Source organism: Panthera pardus, unplaced genomic scaffold (genome assembly GCF_024362965.1).
Source record: "Panthera pardus isolate Hobbes unplaced genomic scaffold, ASM2436296v1 HiC_scaffold_11, whole genome shotgun sequence".
In the NCBI taxonomy this organism is placed as follows: Eukaryota; Metazoa; Chordata; class Mammalia; order Carnivora; family Felidae; genus Panthera; species Panthera pardus.
Window position 1 is genome coordinate 85970193 of NW_026526666.1, and position 10345 is coordinate 85980537.

General features: G+C 50.9%; 1 pseudogene; it reads right to left on the bottom strand.

Annotated features, from left to right (window-relative positions):
* Nucleotides 1–287: 287 nt before the first annotated feature.
* Nucleotides 288–4371, bottom strand: LOC109256741 (proline-rich protein 3-like; annotated as a pseudogene).
* Between the last annotated feature and the right edge of the window lie 5974 nt (nucleotides 4372–10345).

The window sequence follows — 10345 nt, forward strand, 5'->3', positions numbered from 1 at the left end:
TGAGCCCCACGTTGGGCTCGCTGCTGTCCGTGTGGAGCCCACTTCGGGTCTTCTGTCTCCCTCTCTCTCTTCCTGTCCCCCACTCACACTCTTACTCTCAAAAATATTTTTTTGCCACTGCATTTATTGCTAACATAAAAAAAAAAAATGTTAAAAAGAAAAAAAAATTTGTTCTCAGTTCCCCAACGGCTCTCATCCTTCCCTTTTGCCCACACAACCCCTGACCCATTTCCTCAGGGCCAGTTCAAAACTCACTGCCGCTTTCACAGGAAACAACCAGTGCCAGGGATGCAGGGAAGAAGGTTAGACGAAGGCGACAGTGCTGTCCAGGTTCCACCCAAAGGTAGGCCGGGTGGAGATTCACAGAATTCAGACGCAAGGGCTGGTGGCCTCACAATGACATAGTCTAGCTAAAGTGGGCTGGAGAGGAGATAGGGTTGCCCATCAGAAGCTTTAGAGGACATCTCATGGGCTTGTGTCAAACCCAGAGAAACCGACACCAGGATGGGGAGACCAAGGAGGCAGTCTCGCAGAAAGGTTCACAATTCTCCCACCGTGGGGAGGTGTGGAAAGTCTAGAGGGCACCGAGTCTCACTCGTTTGGGCAGAAAAACTTACTCTAGTGTCGGGAAGCCACAAAGATGCCCACGGACACTGAGAGAGGCTGCGTACGAAGGGATGCACAGTTTCACAAAGCACAGTGATCACAGACCAGAGAGGTGGGGATTGTGCTACTGACGCAGAAACTACAAAATCCAAAAGCAGGGAGAGTGGCCCTTCAGGAAGTAACTCTACACGGGTCATCCATACTTGACCCCAGATCAACCTGGTGAGTTTCACAGAGTAACTGGCAACTTTGGGGGTATGAGTTGTCACATAAAAAGGACTTAAGCAGCCAGAAGGCAATGGTAGGAGACTGCTCCAGAGCTTTCTGGAATCGAGGGCAGTACGGGGGGCTGGGTGGGCAGGTGCACAAGAAATAGCACCAAAGAGGTTTCCTGTTCAGCAGTCCGCTGGTGAGGGGGAAGAGGATCCAGGAGGCAGTGGAGGGGAGCAAAGATGGGGTCCTGAAGGCGTCACTGGAGGCTGGATCAGAAGAAAGACGACACGCTGAGCCCCAGTGATGAAACACAACTCTGGACCCCAAATGGGGAGGTGGCGGATGGGGGTGGGTGTCACTGACTGAGGGTGGTGGGTGCAACAGCCTCCCAGTAGCCATCCCAGGGCCACAGGGAAATATATGGCCGCTAGGTCACAGAGGGCTCCTTCCAGCCCAGATGGGAAGGCACAGTCTCACAGAGGAGGTCCATTGACGCCTGGGTAGTAGAAGGCACAGAGGTCCTCATATCGACAGTGACCCTTTGCGGCAAAGTGTCAGGGCGGTTGGATTTGTCTTCCATAACTTGGGGGCCATCCTTGAGTGGGCAGGTATTTTTGATAAGAGACCAACTTTTGAGCCTTCAAGGATTTCTCTGCTCTTTGTGAAAGCCTCCCCTGGAAGGACCCCCATGGCCTGGTCCAGGAAAAGGAGGTCCAGTGTTGGCCCCCCACCAACCACGACCATATGGGCCACATCTGGGGCCTAGGCCCCCCCGAATTGGGCATCTGCCCCGGGGAGGAAGTGGGAGACTCAGCAGTGGTGGAATCATTGGTCCCCTTGAGCCTGGAGGACCTCTGTGAAGAGAGTCTTCATTCCTTTCTGTCTGGCTCCTTTCGCTCAACATCGTGTTTGTGAGATTCATCCAAGTTGCCTGTAGCAGGAGTTCGTTCATTTTCGTTGCAGTGTGGTATCCCATCGCATGCACACGCAACAACTTATTTATCCATTCTACTGATGGTGGACATGTGGGTGGATCCCAGTGTGGGGCTGACTTGGGGCCACCAGGCTTTCCATTGGCCACGGGGGGAGGGCCCAGAAGGCTGGGTGGTCCTATGGGACTCCCATCCTCCTCGTCTCCAGTCTCTTCCCGCGGGGGCTGCTGCGGTGGAGGCGGCTGCTGCTGACTCTGCCTCTTTCCTTTCGGCGTCGTGGTTGAGGCAATGGCTACAGCGGGATTTGGAGGGCAGTGAGGAAGGGCAAAACTAAATTTTAAAAATGAAAAAAAAACCACATAAAATTTTTTAAAAAAAGGAACAGAAACTCTATGCATGTAGAATGTCTAGAATAGGACCTGGCATACAGTAGGTGCTCAATAAAAGGTGATCCCTCTTCCCTTTCTTCTCTCCTTCCTCTGGCAGGGACTCCAGGCTTGGACATATGCCAGGCCAGGCTGACCTAGCTGTCTCAGAGACAGTATTTGCATTCTTTCTTCCCATTCTGATAAGGCCTAGAGGACTGTCGGGAGCCCTCCACCCCCATCCCCAAATTCTCCATTCCCAGGGAGCCTCAGTCTGCTGGGGGGGTGGGGAGGGGGGAGGTAAGAGGATAGTCTTCAGTTTGATGGAGACACAGGGCATTCAGAGAGGCGAGATACCAGCCCCAGGCCTGACGCTGGGTGAGAAACCACAGCATTGTGCCGCCTCATTGTACAGGGTGTGCGGCCCGGGGGGGTGTGGACACAGAAGGTAGAAATGTGGGTGCTCGGGCAGGGAGGGTGTCTGGGGCTCTGTCCCATGTTAAGTGAGCTGGGGCCAGTCGCCCTTTGGAAGGGGGAAGGTGTCATGTGTAGCAGTTGGAGAAGTTGGTGACAGCCCAGTAGGTAGCTGAAGCTGTACATAGTAGGACAAACAGGAATTGGCCCCTGAGGGCCTGAGGCCACCCAGAGTTGGCACACACTCTTCTACCCACCACCTACTGACACCCTCTCGAGCACTGAGCGCTCCTGGCCCCCCGAGGGCCTCAGATCTCACAGGCTGCGGGAGAGGAGGCTCCCCCACCCCAACAGGGTTCCCATACTCAGGAAATAAGTATGCCCTCCCCCATCAGTGCAGAAGGGACTGTGGCTAGACTGCAGAGACCCCTGGAACCAGAGGGGTCTGTGTCCATCAATGCCCCCTACCTCAACTCTTGGGAGAGGGCTGCTGAAAACGGGAAGGAAGTCCTGCCCAGAGGCAGAGGAATGGTCAAGTTGGTCTGACCCTTATCTGGAAGCCCCAGAGCTCGGGCAGCATTCTGCACTGGGACTGGCTTCTCTTTGGTGTCATTGACTTGGAGTCAACAGCAGACGTTCCTCCCAGGGCCACGGTCACCGGCATAGCCCATACGTCAGGACTGCTGGTGGCTGAAATGGAGGTGATGGCCTGCCGTGGGAGGAGGCAGGAGAGAGCACGAGCCTGGACTCCCAGGGACGCCCCTGGAATCCTTGTACTACAGACTCAGGGCTAAGGGGGCTCTCCGGACAACCTCAGGGTCACACCCCGTCCCCACCACCATACTCGCTCACCTCTGAGACAATCTCGTTGCACCATGTGAAAGAGTCCGGCCCCCTCTGAAGTACCCCTGCTCCCTCAAATAATCGAGCTTCTCCCAGGAGACTTTAGCCTCCTCTGTAATATTCCAGCCTTCCTCTGAGATACTCCAAATCTTCTTCACTCCCCATCATCTTCTCACACCTTGTGAAATAACCCAGCCCTCAGTGAAGTCCTGTAACCCCCACTGTACCAGAGCCCATCATCTCTGAAGTACTCCAGACCCTGCTGTGAGGCTCCAGCTCAACTTTAAAAATTTTCAATGTTTATTTTTTATTTTTGAGAGAGAGAGAGAGAGAGAGAGAGGCACAGCGTGGGAGCAGGGGTGGGGCGGAGAGAGAGGGAGACACAGAATCCGAAGCAGGCTCCAGGCTCTGAGCCGTCAGCACAGAATCCAACGCAGGGCTCGAACCCATGAGCCGTGAGATCATGACCTGAGCTGAAGTCGGGACGCTTAACCGACTGAGTCATCCAGGCACCCCGACTCCAGCTCAACTTTAAAATGTGTGCCCCAACTTTCATATCCCAGTCCCCCTGAAACTTACCAACACGCCTAATACTCTGCACCTCACTTTAGTACTCTAGTCCTCCCTCCCATTAGAGCTCTCCACCCCTAGTGAAAATCTTGCTGCCCCTTCAGGAACATTCCAGGCCTACTCTGAAACCCCGCACCTCCATAATGCTCTGTCCTGCCCTCAGGGACAGTGGTAGTACTTGAGTCAGCTCCTGCTGGTTCTCACGTCCTCCGGGGCTTCAGACGGCTCCTGGACATCAGTGAAGTCCAACGTCAACCCCTCTGGTGGGAGGAATCTGTGAGATGGCTCCACTGCCTTCCCCGTGGTGCTCCCAGCCAAGTACTGCCCTCCTCTAGAAACACTCCCCCCGCCCCAGGATAAGAGCCCCACTAACCGGAAACATGGTAGTCCTCACAGAAGTTGGGAGCACCTAGGCCCTGGGGTGGCATACCCCTGACCTCCCACGTCAACTTGTCATGAGCCCCCTGGCTGGGTCAGCCACCCAGAGGCAGTCCCACAGTCTCAGACAGCCCCGTACTGTGCCAGTTTTCCCACTGTCCTGCTCTGGGACACCTGTCCTGTGGCTCCATGGATCTGTTGATAAATGGGCAGCTGAGCCAAGGCCAAGCTGTCTCTCTGTCCAAGGAGCATACTTCTGGGCCACCAAAGAGCAGAGTTGAGCCCCTGGATTGGGGGGGGGCATACTTGCCCTGCTCTGTGTTTGTCCAAGTGCCACCCACAAGGTCGCCCTTATGTGACGGTGAGTATAGGCAGAGACTGGCAAGTCCCTGACCACAGATGGCTGCATGGGAGGGGATCTCAATTATGGGTTCTGTAAGCAGAAGGTACTAGGTTCCAAACCCAGCTCTTCTGTGTTACTTTTGCCAAATCGCTTTACTTCTCTGAGCTGCAGTGGCTTTACCCTTGCAACAGAGAAAACCATTATCTTGCCCCTTCCCATTTTGCTTCAGGGCTCAAGCGAGATAGTGGTTATAGAATGAATCTTTCTTTTAACAAACATTTGAGCGCCTACTATGTGCCGGGCCTGCTTTAGACATAGAAAGTATTTATTATTTCTCCCTGCATCAATCACCTTATGAGAATGGAGGGACTAGGGTAAGGAGCGGTGGGAAAGATTCTAAAACTGATCAGACCTCCCTCCCTGGCTCCTGATGGCTCTTTGTACATCTGGTAGAGGTGCTTTCAAAGCCATCATTTCTTTTACTCCACCTCCTGGAAGATAGCTATTACTGTTCTGGTTTTATTGATGTAGAAACTAAAGCCTAGAATTGTTAAATCACTTGCCTAAGACAACACAGTTAGTAAGTTGTGGGGCCTGAACGACCCACGCTGCCTTTGACAAGGAAGGAGGTCAGAGGATCACCACACACCCCAAAGCCACCCCTGGCTCCTGTGCTGTGCAGAGATGAGTCGGGTCCCTTCCTGGGGGTCCTGGCAGAGGGGCTTCAGCCAGTACCCTCCCTGTCCTCCAGGAGTCCCCAGTTATATACAGGCCAAGAGGACCAGACTTCAAGCAAGACATCTGGAGATTGAACAGCCCTCATTGGACTTCTTGTCCCACCCTATCCTTGTACAGATCAGGAAACAGAAGGCCAAAGACAGGCACTTTCTCAAGGTCATACAGTGGGTCAGAGGTCCTGCCTCTTAACTAGGTGAAGACGTGCCTGCCCATAGAAGGCCAAGCGTGTGAAACGCCCCCTATGGTGCAGACAAGAAATGCTCAAGGTTCAGAGAAGGGAGAAAATACCACCTGCCTAGAAGGCTGAGCCTGGGCAAAAAAAAAAAAAAAAGAGGAGAGAGGCCATCACATGGGGAGCACCATGGATCAAAGGCTTGGTGGTGGGACTGGTTGTGCATCCCCAGGGAGGCCCACTCCCTGCCCACATGTGGATTTCCTCCACCTGCTCACTCTGGCGCCTCCTGAGACCAACCATGCTGCTGCTGAGCTGTCCGGACCGTTGTCGTTCTTCCTCTGCTCTTGAGCTGAAACTCTGCCTGCCTGCCTGAGCCTCCACCCACCAGTCAGAGTTCTGCTCGCTGTCTGGGGCCCTCAGAATGGGTGTCATCCCTGCCCCCAGAGCCATTGAGCGGGGGGCTCTATTAGAAGTTTCTCCCGTGGGCAGTCTCCTATTTATCTTTCAGAACCCACTCGGACACTCGCTCCTCTGTGAGGTCATCCCCGTCCTTCAAGCGAAAGTGATTCCTTCTTTCATTCCTGTTTGCCACCAGCGTCTATCAAGCACCTACTAGGTGCCGGGCACTTGCAAGGTGCTGGGTAGACTTAGAGACAAAACTCCTGCCCTAGTGGAGCTGAAAATCTAGGAGAGAAAGAGAAAAACATTATCAACCACTACTGGCTTTTAGCAGGTTTTTCTCCAAAAATATCTAACCAAGGTTCACACACTATATTTGGTAGTGATGTCTCTTTGGTCTCTTTCAGTATAGAACAGTCACCCCCCCCCCATCCTGCCCCCCCTTTTTTTTAATGACAGCAACTTTTTAAAGTGACCAGGCCAGTGTTCTCATAGGATGTTTCACACTGTAGATGGGTTTGAAGTTCCCCTCATAACGCTGTTTACCTTAGTCCTCTAAGCTCTGTGTATCTTGTACCTGGAAGTCAGGTCGAGAGCAGGGATTGGCAAACTTTCTATAAAGCCAAGTAAATATTTTTGGCTTTGTAGATCATACAGCATCTGTTGCAACTTTCCAACCCTCATTGTAATGTGAAAGCAGCCACGCACAATACGAAGGCCCCTGGAGCATGGCTGTGCTTCAATACAACTTTATTTATGGACACTGAAATTTGGATTTACCCTAATTATCATATGTCAAGCAGTATTATTCTCCCTTCGATTTTTCGAACCACTTAAAAATGCAAAAGTCATTCTCAGCTCAGGGGATGCACGAAAACAGGCAGAGGTCATATATGACCAATAGTTTGCTGACCCCTTGATTGCTTTTAGGTTAAGCTTCTGTAGCAAGAATTATTCACAGTGATGACGCATCCTTAATAGTCATCACCCAAGGAGTCACATGGTGCCAGCTTACTTTAGTTACGAGGTGTCTACCAGACTTCTCCATTAAAAAGGAGAAATCCCTTTTGCAAATAACAGATCGGCTGTGCCGTGCTCCTTCCCAGCACCGTGTTAACTGTCTGTTCCTTAAAACCTTTCACCTGGCATTTTTGGCATCTACAATGCACTGGATTGTGTCCCCCTTCCCCCCAGTTCACACGTTGCAGCCTTAATCCCTGTATTTGACTGTATTTGAAGATAGGGCCCTTCTGGAAGTAATTAAAAGTTAAATGAGGTAATAAGGGTGGGGCTGGAATCCGAGCAGACACCAAAGAGTTCACCTTCTCTCTGTCCTGTGAGAATGTACCTGGAAGGTGGCTGTCTGCAAGCCAGGAAGAGAGCTCTCACCAGGAGCCAATCCCACTAGACCTTGATCTGGGACCTTCAGCCCACCAAACTGTGAGAGATAGGTTGTTGTTGGAGCCACCCTGCATTTGGTGATGACTGCCCAAGCTGACTCACACATCACTGATGATTCTTTTGCCTAAATTGATTATCTAATTGAGGCTGCAAAATGGGTTTTTTTCTAGTTCTCACATCCCTTCTAGTGTATTAGTTGGCACTTTTTTCTGCAAAGAAAAGCTTTCCCTCATCCGCTAGGAATGAACTGCAGATCCTCCTAAGAAAGCAGGATAAATGCTTAATTCTCTAAGGGAAGATATTTGTTTTGTTTTGTTTTTTTCTTTTTAAATGGGAAATTCTAGAACCTATTTGTATGCTGCAAGGATAATTCTGTGCGGAGGGAGAGATAGATGATGCTTGAGAAGGGGTTACAGAAGGTGGGAGGTATGCAAAAGGTGAGGGCATTTAGAGTACAAGTGAGGAGGGAAGAGGGGGGAAGGTGAAAGACAGAAGAAAGGGCGTGAACTGGTCCTCTGGGCAGATCTATAGGGCCAGCTTATTAGGAAATGCACTGGATGGTTGCTGGGGCTGGCTCATGTCCTTTTGAGGCTGGGAGTTGTGACCCTGCCTGCACAGCAGGTGGTTGTCTCCTCTGTGCCCAGAGAAGGTGGGTGGTTGGATTGCTGCAGGCTTGGGGACTTCTGGGCAAGTACACTGGAAGGGAAGGGAGGCAAAGCAGAGCACGGTCTTTGCCAACAAGGATATTGGGACTGACAACAGACACTATCTAGGCTGCTTGAAGGCAGCAGTGAGAACAGGAGGAGAGTGACGGCTAGATGGGAAATGGATGGCAGGTCTCAGCAGGCTTGCTGGACTTTGATTTTTGGTTTTGCTCGGAGTTTTCAGAAATGTTTTAAAGGAAAATGTGAGGGGGGGGTTTAGAAGGATAGTGGGGGGTTTCAAACAGGCCCCTCCTATGGCCTCTGGCCTCTCTGCCCCTGTGCCCACCAGTCTCCTGTGCCACATAGAGGTCAAGGACTGGAGCCTGATTCCTATTTGAGACACCAGCACCCAGCCTGGCATAGGGTAGTCACAGGGAAGATCTGAGGTTTGATCGAATGGATGAGTGAATGATAGCAAACACTTTTATGGCCCTTACTATGTGCCAACAGCTCATTGATTTTTCCCAAGACTCCTGTAAAGTGGGGTCTACTAGTATTCCCATTTTACGGATGGTGAAACCAAAGCACGGAAAGGTAAAATAAGTTGTCCGAGGTCATAAAGCTAGGAAGAGGCAGAGTTGGTCCACAAACCAAGTAGTCTGGGCCACAGTCTGTGTCCCTACCACCAGATTATTCTAAATGGATAAATGAGAGTCCTAGACTCTGTCCATCTGTCCCGAGTGATGCCAGGTATCTCTTGAGATCAGAGCCCTGGTCTGGTCAAGAGAGATTCATAGGCAATAAACAATGAACTGAGAAATAAACCATTTCAGATTGTGACGACTGCCATGAAGGAGACAAACTGGGTCAAGGGCAAGAATAAGGGGGACCCTCCCTGAATGGGGTGGTCAGAGAGGGCTTCTCTGAGGAGGGTACTTCAGGTAAAAGATGGAAAGGAGCCAGTACTGTGAAAAGCAAGAAGGGTGTCCTAGGAAGAGGGAACAACATGTGAGAAGGCCCTGAAGCAAAAATTCAATGTATTCTAGCAACCGAGAAGGATCCCAGTGTAGCTGAGGAGGAAGATGGCCCAAGTGGGACTGGAGGGGTGGACAGGGACAAGGCACACAAAGCCTAGGGGGCCATGGCAAAGCATTTGAATTTTGTTATTCTTTGTTATTATGGCATTTTATTTTATTCTTATTACTCCAAGCAAACTGGGAGGGAGGACCCAGGAGAATTTTAAGCAAGGAACTTATGTGGTCCAATTGGTATTAAAAAAATTTTTTTTAATGTTTATTTATTTTTGGAGTGAGAGAGAGACAGAGTTTGTGGGGGGGGGGGGGAGGGCAGAGAGAGAGGGAGACACGGAATCCAAAGCAGGCTCCAGTCTCTGCCAGGCTCTGAGCTGTCAGCACAGAGCCCTATGAGGGGCTTGAACTCACGGACCGTGAGATCATGACATGAACTGAAGATGGACGACCAACTGACTGAGCCACCCAGGTGCCCCTCCAATTTGTATTTTAAAGATAAACAGGGTACCTGGCTGGCTCAGTCAGTAGAGCACAGGACTCTTGATCTCAGGGTTGTGAGTTCGCACCCCATGTTGGGTGTAGGGATTACTTAAATAAATAGACATTTATATTTAATTTTTTAATATTTATTTTTGAGACAATGCGAGAGACAGAGTGCAAGCAGCAGAGGGGCAGACAGAGGGAGACACAGAATCTGAAGTGGGCTCCAGGCTCTGAGCGGTCAGCCCAGAGCCTGATGCGGCGCTCAAACTCACGAACCGTGAGATCATCACCTGAGCCGAAGTCGGACGCTTCACCGACTGAGCCACTCAGGCGCCCCTAAATAAATAGACATTTAAAACACATAAAAGCATAAGCAGTTTTGCTCTTCTATTCATTTGCTTATTCAGTCATTGATTCCTGAATTTTTCATTCATTAATTCCTACCTTCACTTATTTATTTTTCTATCGGGCTTTCATTTGTTCACCTGTTAATTCCTTTGTTCCTTGATGGATTCATGCATTCCTGTGCCCTGACAACATGTTACCCTGTGCCAGAACTACTCTAGGTGCTGGGAGCATTGATAAGAGTCAGACTCTTGCCCTTGAGGAAAACCCAGGAACCAGTGGTCATCAAGTAGCAGGTGCTGCCAATGGGGGTGGCAGTCAGAGAAGGCCTCCTGAGGAGCCAGAACTGGACGGATGACAGAGGGAGCCTGATAGATTGGGAATCCCTTAGGGACAGGGACCAGTCTCATTAATCTCTGCGTTCCCTAAGCCTGGTACCTGACAGGCAGTAACTAATATTTGTTT